We start from the raw sequence: 15,634 nt of genomic DNA on the forward strand, positions 1-15,634 counted from the left end.
TTACTAGGGAGCAGATTGTATGAGTCTGAAACAACCCAATACACTGTCCTGTGTTAGTATTGAGCATTCTGGTCATGGTTAAAAACAATAGGTTCAGGGGTGGGCTTCACTTTCAACAAAGAGAATAAGACAGAGAATATGAAATTTCCTATGGGGAATAATCCAGCTTTCAAACAGTGGGCAACAGACAACAATGGACCACCATCTCTGAGAGATGGGAGACAAGGAAGGACCCAACAGATGAGATCCAACCGCCCAACAGCTCCCAGTTAGAGGAAGCAAGAGTTCAGGCAAGATTGAGAGGACTTCCAGAGTTATAAAGACAAAACAAGTAAATATAAATACTTTGAAGTCACTGTATTCTATGCAAAAAGAATATGGCTAGGAGGTTAAAACAGGGAAAGGAAACATTGTAAGGAAGGAAAAGAAAGAATGGATTTTCTGGGAAAAAAGTTATTTTTCCAGAAATATGAAGCCACAAAAGGCCTTGAAACACCCCCCCCCAAAAAAAAACCAAGCCAAAAAAAAAAAAAAAAAAAAAAACCCAGAGTATTCTTTAAAAAGGAGAACAAACCTACAGGTATTAGGAGTCTAGATATCAAAATATATCACAAAGCTATAATAATTAAAGCAGTCCTGTACTTAAAAATGTGACCAATGAAATGGAATGGAGAGGCTAGGCATAATCTCACATATATAAGATCAACCGATCTTCAACTAGGTACCAAAAAATTCATAGTTTGGGGGTGTGGGAAGGGAGAATAGTCTTGTCAACCAAAGTACTGAAAAAAATTGGATATCCACATTCCTAAGAGTAAAATTGGACCCTCATGTTACACACACACACACACACACACACACACACACACACTATGGAGTTTATTTTAGACTGGCTTGCATGACCAAAGGGTGAATGATTCCAAAATGCCCATCTTCAGGAGGCAGAGAGAGGAGAACTAAGGGGTGCTCAGTCCAAGAAGTAAGAAAATTAAAGCAAATAGAAGTCTGTGATACAGCTCCCATGCGAGGCTGACGGCCTGAGAGCCCCTTATCTCCAAAGCCTGAAGAACTTGAAGTGTGCTCTGAACAACTGACAACAAATAGCATACCTGTCCAGAAAGACAAACTGAGAGCAAGAGTCAGTCCCATATTTGCTTTTCCTGTTCCATTTGGCCCTAGACTCTTGCATGGTGCTGTCTACTTTCGAAGATCATTGCAATCGTAACTCTAGCGTACCTGAAAGCTAAATCCAGGAGCTGCATGCTGGTAAAGATGCAGTTATCCTGCTGTGGGTCTGGGCTCAGAGCTCTACTCCCAGATCCCATCCATCCTGGACAGAGAATGGTGCTCAGGAGCCCTGCTGGCAGCTGCAGAATAGAATATCCACAGTTCCATCCATCATACATCTCCAGATGTAGGGCTGTAAATGTAATGAGAACCTCTGTCCTCTGGGACATGTGAGGTAAGCCAGACATTGGGAACAGCCAACAAGGTGAGTCATGCTATTATCATAAATAACTTCCCACCATGGGGCCTGCTGGTCTGAGGAACAAGTAACCAAGACATGGCCACTGCCCCTACAATGCATCTCGGTACTTTTTTTTTTTTTTTGTCATGTCCTAATTGGCTCCATGCAAGAATTTTCCCCTATTTAACAGATATAGAAAATGAAGTAAACGAGATCAGAAGTGTGCCTGACAGGCAGGCAGAGGGAGTGACAGAGAAAGACCACATAGGACTCTCTGCTATGTGGTGTCAGAGGACTGCTGAGTTCTTCCCAGAGGTTTAAAGACAATGTCTTGGGAATTCATCCAAGGGAAACCTTGAGTCATGCAGACAACAAATAGAAAAGGATTCCCCATAAGTTTGAGCATTACTTACTTTACTTCCATCTATCCATTCACACATTGCGTTAACAAATGTGCCCACTAATGAGTGTTCTTTTATTTATACAGTCAGTCAGTACTGAATAAATCATAAATTGATTTCTCTCCTAGACCTCCATTACGGTCCAAGAGGCAAATGGAAGACAATAGGTATCCAGACATGGAAAAGATACATGTTGCTTTGACAGTTGCTACTGTGGTTTCAGAGAGTCTGACAAGGTATCAAAAATACTAAAATATGGTGTCAGGAGACAAGTGACAGGTTCTTTTAAGAAATAATTTTCATTGTGAATTTTCTAGCACTCTTGTACCTCTTGAACTCCTTGAGCACCATGATTGTATTGGATTCCTTGCCCCTTTCAACCTGCTGACTCACAAGTCTGATTAGGTGTTCAATATACATTGGGTAACCAGCTAAGTATGAAAAGGTGCACAGACAGGTAGATAGATGGAAAAGTCCAGACAGAAGAACAGAAGCAATGAACTTCACACGTTAGATCTTAAAGGGCAAGCACAGTAGAGGATTTCTAGGTAGGAACCTCCGAGTGAGTTGTCATCTGTGAGGTTCAGTGAGTATTTGTGAGGCAGCAGCTTGCCCTCACAGATGATCGCAGCAGGCAGGGACATAGTTCAGCAGTGAGGGTACATTATATGTATGAGAGGAAGAGAAGCCACAACATAGATCTTAGCACTGCCGGATAACTAGTCACAAAGGTCGGCTGAGGAAGAGTTTTGGGTGTTTGGTTAGAAAAGTCTCCGATGACTCCGATGACCTGAGGGATGACAGGAATCTTGTTCTGTTCCATGATATGAACCCTCAGTTCAACGTCAGAGTAAGTGTTGAACCACAAGGGTCACTGTAGATTTCTATTCACTAGAAGGGGATATTTTTCGATGGTTGGTCAAAACAGCTGATAGTGCAAAGCCCTCTACAAATTCTTTTGTTTTTCTCTGTATATGCATAACCATAATAAAGTTTAACTTAGAAATTAATCATAGTCAGAGATAAAAAATACTTATAAAATGGAACAGTTATGATATTCCATAGTAAAAGTTATGTGAATGTAGCTCTCATATGTTTATTAAACGTCTATTAAATGTTTATTTTGTTTATGTGTGCGTGTCTGCTTGCACACATATGTGTGCAGGTGTGTGGACTTGTATGCATTGATGTCTTAAAAGAGTGTTTAATGCCTCTGGGCTGGAGTTACAGGCAGCTTTGGGATGCTTGGTTTGCTCTATGGGTGCTGGGATCTGAATGCAGGTCTTCATGATGCATAGTAAGGTCTCATAACCTCTGAGCCATCTCTCCAGCCTCTCTCCCATCTTATTGAACCATACCCACTTGTCTCCAGACGACAACATGGTACTTATATAAGAAGATGAACCTCAGTGAATGACAGGCACTAGATGTGACAGAAGAGGAGGAGGGGGTCTCAAGATTTAGTTCTTTGAATCCCAATCACTACATTTAAGATCTATAAATTATCGCTGACTTGGTCCGTCTAATATTTTCAGACTGTGACTGACTACGAATTGAAACCAAGGGAAGCAAAGGCACAGATAAGGAATGACTAACTTTTCAGTCATCCTAAGACAATGGGAGTTGGGGTTAGTGATCTAGAAGTCAGAACTAAGGACTATAATGTTGAAGACAGGGAGGTCAGAGACAAGAGTTGCTAAAGCAGCAATGAAACATAAAATAAGTAAGCGGAGTTTCTCCATGATTCAGTGTTCCCAGGGGCCTCACAGGAAGGGCAGAGGAAGAGGACAAGCTGATCTTGGATAGCCTTATCCATCCCGCTGGGTCTTTGGAACCAGAAGAAGCCTTGGCCCAGGGAACCCAACGTGGCACTTCGCTACAGCACCAGTGTGGTTTTCTTATTGAATGTGCCTATTTTGGGTAACTCGTGGAAGGGATCCCAGCTATTTGGGAAGATATAGAACTGCAACACTGGGTCAAATCCTAGACAGACCCCTTTCTTTCTTCTAAGCCCCCATCCCCATCATTCACTGGATTACACCCCCCTATTCAGTCCATATCCTGAGTTATAAAGAAATATGTACAGAGGGAAGCCTGTCACAGGAAGCGAGAGTCACTACAGAAAAATAATGTGCTTGCTGAGTTGTCTTGGTGGTTTCCGGATGCTTCTGCTACCCACCAATCTCCTGACAGAGATGCCAACAGACTCTTCCAGTTTCCCAGAGTGGAAAACTACCAGCATCAGCCACAGTAGGCCCAGCTGAGAACTCTGTCCATCCCTAGCTCCAGTAGGGGTTGGCAGGCAGACTGAGGAGAAACAGCTGCCACCAGGTCCCAGCTTCCCAAGAATTACTTTTCATACTCGAGCCAAGGCTGTAAGGCTGAAAGCATTGCTTGTTCCAAGATGTTTACCACTGATGGCCAGCTCCAACCCATGGCCTGCCTGTCAATGAGTATCCTATATGTAGATTCCAGAAAAACACAGAACACATGAAAGGTGTAAGCACAGGAGTATGAGCCCCTGGCTCTCACCAGGCACACATGTTTGATAGAGGGAGATTATCAGGGTCAGGGGTAGGGTAAGCCAGTCTAATGATATAAAGATATATCTATGACTTCAAAATTTTAGAGTCAGGAAAGAAATTTTAACTTACTGAACCCTAGAGTTCCATATTCAATATCAGAACCTGTGGGTCCCAGAAAGGTAAATTGACTTGCTCAAAAACTCACAGATGACCAACGTAACCACAACTGAAATCCAATGTTCTCAGCTCTGGTCCTTCTCAGGCTGCCTAAATCTACTTCTTCTAGTTCTAGAAAGAATAAGCCCAGTCAAAACTGTCACCTGGGCCTACAAACTGCATACATCTTATTCACACTGAGTGCCCAGGCAAGAGTATTAGGTTGTCTTCTTCAGGCTGTGGGTTTGTTCTTTTACATGTGGGTTTATTTCACAAAAACTGCTTTCCCTCAGTTGACACCCCCTTGGGAATAGCCCTTTGTGATTGTCCTGAGAATTCAAAATAGTTTCCAGAAACAAAGACAGGAAAGAAAATCTGAATACATGGGCTTTAGGGGACAGAAGTACAAATTGGATGACATACCCTTCCTAGTTACATACATGAACCAGGAGATGGGAAAGAAGTATGCCTTTTGTCCCAACAAAGAGGTAGACTCAAAAGAAACAACTGTTAGAAATAACATGGGGCTCAGAAGTTGATAGGAAACTCAGCTTGTGGTTCAGCATATAACAATTCTGTTTCATTAGGCAGAGCTTATGAAACCCACAGCAGAAGGGGAAGAGGAATTGTAGGAACCAGAGGGGTCAAGGACACCGTGAGAACATCGCCCACAGAAGCAACTAACCAGGGCTCATAGGGGCTCACAAAGACTGAGCCAGCAATCACAGGTCCTGTATGGGTCTGACCTAGGTCCTCTGCATATATGTTATGGTTGTGTAGCTTGCTGTTCTTGTGGGACTCCTACCAGTGGGAATGAGGTGTGTCTCTGACTCTTTTCCTTGCTCTTGAGACCCTTGTCTTCCTACTGGGTTGCTTCGTCCAGCCTTGACATGAGGATTTGTACCTCGTCTTATTGCATCTTGTCATTGCCATGTTTGGTTGATATCCCTGGGAGGCCTGCTCTTTTCTGAAGGGAAATGGAGGAGGAGGAGATCTGGAGGAGAGGGGAGTTTGGGACACAAGAAGGAGTGGAGGGAGGGGAAACTGCAATCAGGAGGTAATGTGTGGGAGAAGAATAAATAAAATAATAATAATTCTATGTTTCCAACTTGATTCTGTCCGTCTAATATGGAAATACAAGACTGGTTACTGCATCCCATTCCTTTGGGAACTTTATATTCCTTATCCTTTGTTATGATTTGACTGTGACGTGTTCCTCACGCGCTCTTATATTTGAACACTTGTTCCCAAGCGGGTGGCACTGTTCTGGTAAGTTGTAGAACTTTGGGGACTGTGGTCTACTTAGCAGAAGGGGGTTGTTAGACCTCGAGGGCAGTATCAACTTCTAGTTCCAGCCAGAGCTTCTTGCTCCTTGATCCATCACAATACAAGTAGCCTCTTCCATATGTTCCCACCACCATGAACTCTTTCATGCCTTCCCCACTGTTATGGACTGTGCCTTTAAAACCATGAGTCAAAATCAATTCTTTCCCCATTCAAGTTGCATCTATCGGGTATCAGTTCCAGCAATATAAAAATAAGCAACATTTTCTTAACAATCCTTAATAATTCTCATCCTTAATAGTAAGCAGGGTTGTTACAGAAATTGTTAAAATACAAATCACAGCACATTTTATGTGATGTAATAGTACTCAATAGATGATATCCAGAAGGAGAGAGGGAATTTATGTGTTTTGAATACCACATGCTTCCTTTCTTAAGAAACATGGAAATTTCATGACTGTTTAAGCTTGTGTTCTTTGCTTAATCACAATAATGGTACTTCTTTATGGAGATGTGTAAAAAAAAAAAAAAAACAGTCAGTTAGCATTCTTCCAAACTTAGAGGAGTGATGTTTAGTAATATTTAGGTGCTCTTAATCTCTGGTTATTTTCATTATGACTCCTCCTAATAAAGTATTGCAATTGGCCTCCAGAAAGTTGCATAGGGTAAAAACAAATAAGTAAGTAAGTAAGCGGAGACGAAAGAGAACAGGAATAATTACAAAGTGGAGCTAATACCCAAAGTTGCGTTTTCTTTTGTGGAGGTAGGTCAAGGCCAGATCTTGTGTGCAAGCAAGGAAAGCACACTCTAACACTGAATCCAACCTCAGCAACACTTTGCATTACCTCCTTGACTGGTGGGAGCTTTTCATTTTGGTTCTGCTTGGAAGTCAAAGCAAAACAGCCCAGTGCAATGGCTTACTGGATAAAGGTACTTGTTGTGCAAGCTTGGTGACCTGAGTTCAGTCCCTAGAACCCACCCGAAAGTGGATGGAGACGGTGGACTCCACAAAGCTCTGACTTCTACATGTGTGCCAAGGTACATGTATCTCACACACACACACACACACACACACACACACACACACAAACACATACTATGTGTACCCAAACACATCATCATCATCATCATAACAACAACAATAATAATACTATGGCATATGTTAAATGAAACATAAACATTTAATGGGGATTATAGTGGGACTGGAGATATGGCTCAGAGGTTAAGAGCACTAGATCCTCTTCCAAAGATACTGAGTTTAATTCCCAGCAACCCCATGGTGGCTCACAACCATCAGTAATGGGGTCTGATGTCCTCTTACTGTGTGTCTAAAGAGTATGACAGTGTACTCACATAAAATAAATAAATCTTTAAAAAAGAAGAATCATAGTGACAACAGGAGATGTCAACTTTTGATACCTGTTCCCAGGTAGGGTAGAACAGCTTGTAAAAATCGATGCTCCTCTCCTCCCCCAAGATTACCTGGAAAAGCAGATAAATGCTTGATAATGCTCGACTCAAAGGTGACTTGTTGATGAGGCAGGGAGAGTGCAACAACTAGGACCTTAGAGAAGAGAGCAGTCTAAGAGAGGAGAAAGAATTCTTGCAGTCACTTTCAGCCCCTGCCAGACTGGGACAGGGACAAAGGACTGATGCTGGTTGTGGCACCTGCAGGGGTTGCTATGAGGAAAAACAGCAGTCTGATAAACATCTGGAGGGAGCTGTGTGCAAAGCTCTTCCACTCAGCCTTGTGCCTGATGCTGGGCCAAGTCAAGCAGGAATTTGGAAGCCAAAGGATTCAAGACTTGCCAGGGAGAAAAGTCACAGGGGGTCTGGAGATACTCTCAGTAACCAAGAATTCCAGCTTCTACCCTACCAACTATGCAGACAGAACATGTGTCACTCTGCCAAATACGGGTAAATTCAACTGCTCCGCCAATAGCCAATCTGGATTTGGGTTCATGGCCTCTTACAGAAGCCAAAGATACAACAGCATGCTTCCAGAGCTAGCCAGCCCAGCTCCACAAGGAAGCAGGCTATGCCAGTTCTACTACTACACCAAGGGTTTCTCAGTAACTACTCATAATGAATAAGGTGCAGACATGTACCCAAGTCCTATACTCTTGTGTGTAAATCCTTACACTTGGCTTGCCAAGGGAGAAGTCCCAGTTCAATCTTTTGGGCACTGTAACCTGTTAAGATGTTAAAGTCTAAGAACTGTTTTCTGTGTACAAGCATTACTAACTACAGAAAAGCTACTTTCTCAGGACAGAGATTAGACATTTTTTTATTTAATCAAGGAAAAAAAAAAAAACAGAGCCAGGCACAGTGGTATACACCCACAATCCCAGTGGATGATGGAGATACAGGAAGGGAGAGCTGGAGCTCAAGGCTAGTCATAGCTCCACAAAAGTTCAATCTCAATCCAGACAACATGAGACCCTGTAGCAAAACAAAATCAAAAAGAATGAAATGAAGAGAGGAGAGAGTAAAAGGAGCCAGAGGAGTAAAAGACAGACAGACAGACAGATAGACAGACAGACAGGCAGGCAGACAGACAGACAGACAGGCTTATTTGGTGGCATATACCTGCAGTCTAAGCATTTTGAAGGTCAAGACATGATAATAATTTGGAATTTGAGGCCAGCCTAAGTTACATCACAAAATCCAAGATAGCTTTGGCTATATAATTTGATCTTGACTCAAGATCAAACAGACAAAAAAATAAAAAACAAAAAACAAAAAACAACAACAACAACAACAACAACAACAACAAAACAGAAAGACAAAGGGAAGAAACACACCAGTAGCCAAAGATAGAATTGTGGGGCCATCATTAACTTAATTGGTGGGAGGGGGGACTATGGATCACTATTGAGAAAGGTTCTAACACGAAAATCTATTATCAATCTTAAATGTTGATCAAATCTACTAAAAGAGAATAAATCAAAATCATACTTTTCTAAATTCCGTTTGCCCATCTCCACAGATGGGGCTTATCCCACACTAGGGATGCGTTGGCACTAATACACAGGGAGGGCTTCATTGCCTCTTATCTTTACTGTGGTTGTATCACTTGAAAGAGGGAGTCTGAACTCAGCTGTAACCAATGTCAAGCGTAAGAGTTCTACATCAAATGCAACCACAACCTCCGTTATCGATAACACTCCAAATGCCCATGCTGTAGACCATGGGAGGGGGGAACCTGGGTATGTAAGAAGAGGCAGAGGCCTCTTACTCCCCTGTGGCCAGGCTTGCTCTACCCCTCCACGTGGGAAGGGAGGTGTCCTCCCTCAGACCTGAGGAGACGGGGAATTAGCTACAGCTGGGAGCCCTCAGCACACCCTCCCCATGTAATTTACTCTCTCTACACTTAGCATCCCACTGTTAAAGGAGTCACATTCCCACAGCCTCCCCCTTAGCTTCCCCAACAGTTTCCCTGAAATGAAGTGTCACATGATACAATTTACATTTTCCCCCTTGGAGAAAAACACAGAGGAGCCTAAATTTTCCTTGACTTTCATTTCTGCCCTTGTTGCTCTTGTTGCTCAAGTATTTACTGACTGCCTTCCTGAGCCAAGCACGGTGACAGGCACCCGTCATGGTCATGAGTGTGTGGGAGACCATCACCACAGCAAAACAGATAAAGGCCAAAGCCAGGAACATCTCCCAATCAGAAGGAAAAGTTGCACATTATTTAACAATTTATCACCACCCACATAAACCCATAAAAAAACACACACACAAACCTCAAAGATTTAACGACTGTAACTTTGTTTTACTTTAACTGTGTATGTGTCCAAACCACCAAAAACTCTGAAAGGCTTCTTTTGCTACATCTTTGCTCTTCAGAGACTTGCTAAAAGCAAAAGTTAAGTAAGTCAACAGTCACCCTACCCTAGAACACATACACCACACTTGCTCTGTCACTTTGGGGTCAGGATGACCACAACCCAGGGCTGGCAGAGGTCTCATTTCCCACTAACAACTCAAGTCTTTCTTGGAGACTACAAGCAAAATAATGGTCACTTGTATCTCCACTTCCTACCCTGTTATCTACTTGGTACAAACTTTGTATGTAGGGTGTCTGGATTATTTTGGTTCCCTTCTTTTCCCAAAGTCACAAATGGCAATTTAGTATTTGCATGTAACTTTCCAAAGTCCTTCACTTACTACATTTTCTATCTCCCAGAGTCCCCCACCCCACCTCCCTAGGTAGTCTTGTGAATGTAAATGGTAAAGTTACATTTTCCACCTTATAACTGAGTAAAGTTTATATTTGAGTAATTGTTTGAGTTGTGTTTGTTCTTCTGAGGTCCACATAATGGACTGGGAACTTGGTCCCCAATGTGGCAATCTAGAAACTGGAGGAACCTTAAGAGGTGAGGACTCCTGAGAAGTCCTTAGGTCATTGAGGGTCCTACCTTCAGAAAGTAAGATCACTCTCACAGGACTCCATGGTAGGTTGTTACCGAAGGCTGAAATTGACTCTGTCCAGCTCTCTTTTTGAACACACTTCTGCCATGTCTGCCACCTTGCTCTTAAACCTCCCAAACTATGAGCACAAACATGTTTTCTTAGTAACATCACCCTGCCTCAGGTATTTCATTATACCAACAAAGAGCTGATGATTACAGTGAGGTACAAAGATTTACCTTAGTGTTTAAGGTCATAACATTGACCTATGTCAGAACTAGAGTAGAATCTTGACACTTGACCTCCAGTTACCAGCTATTTGACACTCTCTCCACACATTTTGCAGATAGAAAACAGTTGACATACTGTCCTAAGCATGATCTCAAAGGCTAGGACGACCTCCAAGGAAAAGAACAATCTGGAGAGAAAGCTTGAGGAAGGCTATTACTGTGATTAAAACTTTAAAATGCCTAGGTCCCAGAGACATTGAAATGCAGTAGCACAAGAAACTTGTCTCCTGCAGACAGGGATACAGTATGTATCTTAGTCCTAGATGAAGATAAGAACTGTGGTCATGAAATACTTGGCATACACCAAAGATTTCAAAATGATGTTTCACCTGCTTACTGAACCACCCTGCCTCATCTCTAATCCCAACTGAGGCAGGTAGTCACAAGTTCAAATCTAGCCTGGGCTATGTAGTATGCTTGGAGCCAGTCTAAGCAGTTTAATAGGGCCCTTCATTAAAAAAATAATAATTAAAGTAAGAAAGACTAAAGATTTAAGTCAGCGTTGGGCATTGCTAGGATGAATGTGAACTTAAATTTAATCTTAGCATCACACACACACACACACACACACACAACTATACTGATTATATATCTTAATGATGCAGGCTTCAAGGCTTGAAGATCTTGTCAGCTTTTAGAAGAGGCATGCTAAGCAAGAATGCTATAAAGGAGTAATGATGCTTGACCCCAGGTACCTACCCCCCAACAGTGACTACAGACACTGACACCTTGTATGTTCCTGGCAGGATTGAGCATCCTCCTGTAGTCTCTTGGCCTCTCAACACAGGAGTCCTAAGCAAACCTGAGTTCACAGTTGGTGGCAAAAAAAAGGAGTCCCATGAAAGGAACTCAAGTGGTATTCTGGTGGCAATTACATGATCATGCCCCTGGCCCTGTGGCTTAACCTAAGTCTCCAAGGGCTCTGACTCTATGACCACAGGAAGAGAAGTTCTATCCTCTCTTGCACTCCGACAACTGTCTGCCTCTTGAAAGCTTGAGACCTGAGTCTTAAGAGTGTAAAAGGACAAAATACAAACAAAACTTCAGAGTATAGACAAAATATACCAGATACACAGGGGTAAAACGCTTTGTTTGCCCAACAATCGCACTTGAAGCTCCTTCATCCTAAAATGTAAGATCCATGAACTCCCCCTGCCAAGTATATTCTATGCAAGTTTAAATACATTAGACAGTGTAGAATAATTAAATTATCAATGAGGTCTGTGATCACCGTAATGCAATAAGTAAAATTAAGGTTAGAAGACCTGGCATCTCTTAAGCACATGTCATGTGTTGGGTGTCACGCCAGGTCCTTTACATGCATGACCTTGTTCTTCACAGTATCCCTTAGGTGGATAAGAAGACTGAGTATGTTCAGACCAAGGCTGAAAACCCTGCCATGCTCACTCACACAGTCAGGACACAGCCTAGGTCCAAAGTTAGAGGTAGCACTATGTTTTTCAATGGGTGTTTCCCCCCAGTCTATGAACCTGTGTACCAATTAATTTTAATGCCAGTGTGCCATAATCTAGAATCACCTGGGAAGATAGCATCATAGAGTAAGGTCAGGCTGGCCTATCGACATATCTGCAAGGGATTGTCTTGTTCCTTTTTTTCATATATATATATTTTTTCTATATTCTTTGTTTACAATCCAAAATCTTTCCCCTTTCCCAGTTCCCCCCTCCCCATATGTCCCATAAGTCCTCTTCTCTCCATCCATTCTCCTCTCTTTCCCTCTCCCTTTTCTCTGTCCTGGTACTCCCCTACAATGCTGGATCAAGCCTTTCCAGGATTAGGGCCCTTTTCTTCCTTCTTCACGAGAATCATTTGATATGCTATTGTATCTTCAGTATTCAGAGCTTCGGGGCTAATTAATATCCACTTATCAATGATTGCATTCTATGTGTATTCTTTTGGGATTGCGTTACCTCGCTTAAGATGATGTTTTCCAGTTCCATCCATTTGCCTAAAAAAATTCATGAATTCATTGTTTTTAATTGCTGGATAGTACTCCATTGTGTATATATACCATATTTTCTGTATACATTCCTCCATTGAGGGATATCTGGGTTCTTTCCAGCTTCTGGCTATTATAGATAAGGCTGCTATGACTTGACCCAGCCCACTGTGGGTGGCACCATTCCCTAGGCAGTGGGTTCTGAACTGAATAATAATGAAAATAGATAGCTGAGCTAAAGCAAGCAGCAAGATACATTTATTTCTCTCTGCTCTTGACTGTGGGTGCTGCTTGAGTTCCTGTGTTGATTTCCCTTCAGCCATGGACTATAACATACAACAGCAAATCAAACTTCCTCTCCTGTGCTCCTTTTGTTCGGATCATTTCACTAGAGCCAGAGAAATGATGCGGCCACAACACCCAGTTTCCTCATTTGTAGAAGACTAGATTAAACCAATGTTTCTTGGGCTTTCTGAGAACTAGCCACAGAGTCCTTCGAATATTTAGTAACAGAGAAGTTTGGTTTTACAAAATGTACTTTTGCCTCCACAAATCAAATTTTGAGATTCAATTGCAGTGGCTTCTCAGGCCCTAGTGTCTATGCCCACTCAGCTGGCCATGACTCACAGACTCCTCTCCATTGGTATTTTGTTGTCTCGCCATCTTCAGGTGGCAGTGGAGTTCAGAAGTCAACGTCTGTCATCCTGACAGCACTAGATGAGATCCCATTTGGCTACTCTGATTCCTCTATAACATTTAATTATCACTGAACATTTGCGGGCCCTCCTCCTCCTCTGCAAAACTATAATAATAATACTGCATACTCCTTATTGCATTGTTAAGATTGCACAGGAACATATCGCACGGTCTTTCAATATCAGCTGATTCTTTTGTTGAGCTCTGCAACTAACAGTCTCTTTTTCCCTACTGCTGTAATTGGAAGAGCTCAAGGGACAGTTGAGTTTCTGCTGTCCCGAGTCTTTTACTGGAAGAAAGGATACCAGAGGCCAGCCAGAGCTAGACTTGACAAACAAACATGCAAGAAAGAAATAGCCCATCCAGGCAGGCAGCTCATTTGAGAAAAATCCATCTAGGAAGGTCTCTGTCTTGCTTTTTATATTCTTCCCTCCCAGGGCTCTGTTTCAGTCATCAGAGAAAGAAAGCATGAGAATGAAGGAAGAAGAAAAGGGGGGGAGAGAGAGAGAGAGAGAGAGAGAGAGAGAGAGAGAGAGAGAGAGGCATTAAACTTTCACCATTTCTCTCAAGACATCGAATAGTAAGAACCCAAGGAAATAAAAATAATTTTTCAATTTGAAAATAGGCAACATGCATCAGCCTTGATGGAAGTCAAGGAATTAGGAGTAAGGAGACAACCTGTTACAGAAGGGACCCAGAGCATCCCCCAGGGCTTCAGTTTCTTTGCCAGGGTGAACTAGCCCCAAAGGTCTTCTGCCTCAGGACTTCATCATTTTGCTCAATGAAGAGAATAAGATTCCAAGTATAAGTTCCGTGTACCCCCTGAAGTGTCTTAGACTTATGCTATTTTGGGGGCTTCAAGTTGAACCTCAAACTTATTTAACTTGTAGTTATATGCTAATTAATAAATAAGTGAATGAATAAATAAACACTAAAGCTAAGTAGTTTTCTAACTGAACTTTACATTGCTCATTCGAATTTTCTAATGCCACTGAAATTGACTTGCTGACTTGTAAAGGCGATTTGGAGAAACTGGCAGTTTAGTTGTTTGCAGGGTGAGGGTTGTCATTCTCTCTAACTTCTGAATTGTGTAAGATGCTCCCTCAGTCCTCCCGTTACCTCCTCCTGCAGATTGGCATTTGTTAGGTTTGGGTTCTAGTACACTGCTGGAACTGAAAGGTTGCTAGCACCCCACCCATACGGCAGGACTGGAACATACAGCATCTCAGTATTGCTCATGGAGACTTCCAGGGCCTACCCTATAGCCTCTCTGGACACTGCCATCTCTACAAACGTCACCAGCATCACCAGAGTTACCAACTCCTTCGCCAAAGCTCAGATGCATTAGAGCCTGATATCTTAAACTGTAGGTCACAAACTCATACTTGGGGTGGGGTCTGGGAGTGAGGGTTAGAGAACACAGGAATTGCAACCATAAAATCAATTTTGATTGTGTAACCATAAAAATCAATTCAAAATGAGATGCGTAACTTCTGGGTGTTTCTGGCAGTGCCTACCCATGTTGCATTACATGGTATCACTGGAACCTTGGTCTTTAGCGCACAACACATGCACATTGCACTGCACATATTGCTGGCCCCACAGTGCCAAAGATGCTGCCTGAATCCATGAGATAATTATTATCTAGTATGTTATGAACTGCAGTGTTTTTACTGTGTTACTTTTCTGCTCTTATAGAAAAATAATGATTTCATTGTGGATGGGTGACCTTAACATTTTACCACTATATATATATGCTAGTATATTAGAATGTTTGAAATTTTAAATTCCTATTTGCATTGCTGAGTTCAATTTCTTTTTTAAATAATCATTAAAAAGAAATTTGGCTTGTAACTAATTAGGATAGGATTTCTGATACTTTCTGAAATAGTCTTAAACCAACTTCCACTACCAGTTAGTCATATAATATTTGCTTATAACCCAAGTCTCTCTGTTACCCAGTTTGGCTAACCTGTGTGAAAAATCCTAAAGGCCCCAAACTGATTGTCCCTGATCAACATGTGTGACAATCAGTACTTTCAATTGCCTCGGTCTTTTGAGAGACACCAGTAGGAACCCCTGAAGCGTCGCCTCTAAATCAAGTAGCATTTATTACATATCTACTCTGCACTATGCAGTGGCTAAACCATACAACTCCGTGAGCCCCAAGTTCCTAGACAACCATTTAAAACTGAGGTGACATAGAAAATTTCTGTGTGCTTCACATCCTCATCTCTGGCTTAACCTGGTGAATGGAAGGAGATGGCAGAGAGAATGGTTAGTTCTTCAATGGGTACCATGTGCCTAGGAACATCTTTCAAAATTAAGATGCCCATCTCTCTGTGCTGGCAGAAAGATCCAACGAAAATGCCTAACAGCAAGACAGGGAGTAAAATCACCTTCTGGCGCCCTGTCTCCTACTCAAGATCTACTGTTTG

The 15,634-nt window shown here is 42.2% G+C and overlaps 1 protein-coding gene across 2 annotated transcripts in view; it reads right to left on the bottom strand.

The window, feature by feature from the left end:
* Positions 1 to 15,634, bottom strand: part of Ddr2 (discoidin domain receptor tyrosine kinase 2) — a 132,562-nt gene that overhangs the window by 32,893 nt on the left and 84,035 nt on the right. The window lies entirely within an intron of this gene.

Source organism: Apodemus sylvaticus, chromosome 12 (genome assembly GCF_947179515.1).
Source record: "Apodemus sylvaticus chromosome 12, mApoSyl1.1, whole genome shotgun sequence".
Classification (NCBI taxonomy): Eukaryota; Metazoa; Chordata; class Mammalia; order Rodentia; family Muridae; genus Apodemus; species Apodemus sylvaticus.